The sequence below is a fragment of the Poecilia latipinna genome, unplaced genomic scaffold (assembly GCF_001443285.1).
Source record: "Poecilia latipinna isolate Pla-1442-1.1 unplaced genomic scaffold, P_latipinna-1.0 Scaffold3309, whole genome shotgun sequence".
Lineage (NCBI taxonomy): Eukaryota > Metazoa > Chordata > Actinopteri > Cyprinodontiformes > Poeciliidae > Poecilia > Poecilia latipinna.
This window is the reverse complement of record NW_015115925.1, coordinates 16,137-18,307: the sequence shown is the minus strand read 5'-3', so window position 1 is coordinate 18,307 and position 2,171 is coordinate 16,137.

The window sequence follows — 2,171 nt, the reverse complement described above, 5'->3', positions numbered from 1 at the left end:
GGATCTTCTGGTTTATCTCTTTCTCTCTTCATTCCTCAGAAAAACGTCACTTGGAAAACTAAACATGAAATGTCCCGAGGTTTTGTTTTTAAAACATATCTTTTAATTTGCATGGTATGAAAATGAGGAACATGAAGGTTTCCATTTTAACTTTGAACGTATCGACTTTACTTCTGTTAAAACTGTAATTATAACCAAACAAAATGAAGTAAACAACTCAAAGCAAAAATGTTTACATTTACTTTAATTTATTTATATTGGTGTTCTTTGTAACTAAGCTCTTGATAATTACGCAGAAATTAATTTTACATTTTGTAAAGTAAATATGTATTAAACTGCGTTTAGATTCAGCTTTACTGCAGTAATTATTTCAGTCTTTATTTCTCTCACATGAAGAAAACAACACAATACAGTGTTCAAAATGTGTTTAATCTGAATTCACATATTGATTAGATTTCAAAAGACAAATTTAAACAAGTAAAAAAAAATCAAAGGTTTTGGTAACGTTTTAAAAAATGTAACATTTTATTTGAAGGCTGGTTTCCTTCATGAGCCACAACCACAGTTTTGTTCCAGATTACTTTTCAGAAGCCTGACATTTCTGTTTAATAAATTATAATTTTATTGATAAGATTAATAAGTTAAAATACTCTGAGTTTGCCTGAAATTGGCCAAAATTACAAGAAGTAATGGCTTGAAATATCTCCCTCCATGTGAGAGGAAAGTGGTTCACTTTCTGACATTATGACAAGGATATTATTTTTAATAATCTCTCATTTTACATCTACCACCTTCCTCACATGAGCTCCAGTTTATCTGGTGCAGACAGACTCTTTTTACCAGCCGGTTCTGATTCCCTTTGCTTTGCACAGCTGGACTTTATTCTGAAACAGACGTTTGCAATAATATTGGAGTAAATTTCTCTCCATTTGATGCATTAATAACCTGTAAACACATTAGATCTGGAGAAGATGCTGCATTTCTGCTGGAAAAATCTTTTAATAATCCTGCAGAGCGACAGAAACTGATTATGTGGAAAAAAGTGAGACTTACACAAACTCTGAATGTCAAAAATAAAGGACATTTCGGACAGTTCAGTTCTGGACAGATTATAACATCCTTTTATTTTAATGTTCTGAAGTTTCAACCAGTTGAATAAATCTGTATGTCATGAACTCTAATTCTTTATAGTTTCTACTTTAATCATTCGTAGACGTAATTAGAAACATACCATCATGTTTTCAGCTTCCAGTCGATTATTTTCTGCTTGTTTTTGTTTCTTAATCGAGGTAAAAAATAACAACTGCAAGTCTAAACACACCTGGAAGGGAAATGCTGTGAAAATCATTATTTTTACCATTTATAGAAGAACAAACTCTTCCTTGGGGTTTGGAGGATTTTTTCCAACAGACAAAAAGACTTTGAGGAAAATTTACTTGAGAAATATTAACCTTATATAATTTTATTTATATAAAACTTTAAAATGGCACATTGGGAGCAACATTAAGTTGAGAAAACAATGTTGGAATCAGTGTTAAAATGAAATGTCGTCTGGATCTGATGACTGGAGTCCTCTACATCAAAACTGTCTTAATTTATACAGATGCATAAAATTATAAATCATCTTATTTGTTGTTAAATCACAAAAGTTCAGAAAGTTTTTATTACACAAAGTGAGAAAAGTGTCCAACATTTCAGTTGTTTGAAAAACAGAAAGTTTGTTTCATCATCAGTCCAACCTGAACATTTAAGTTTTATCATTTACATAAACCTGACAGAAATACTGACAAGACGCCGTGGCGACAGGCGGCCATTCAGGGCTGGAGGAAGAACCGATGGTCCAGACATTAGAGCTCACACACATTTCGGTTTTACCAAGAATATGTAAACTGGTCATACTGGGAAATCTCTTCAGCAGGAACTTCCTGATGTTCTTCACTTCCTGGTCAGACGGACTGGAAACGTCCAGCTTCTGATGGACGATGAAGTCTCAGTCCGATGGCGTCTGATGGCGTCCGATGGCGTCTGATGGCGTCCACTGGCGTCCGATGGCGTCCGATGGCGTCCGATGGCGTCCGATGGCGTCTGATGGCGTCCGATGGCGTCCGATGGCGTCCGATGGCGTCCGATGGCGTCTGATGGCGTCCGATGGCGTCCGATGGCGGCCGATG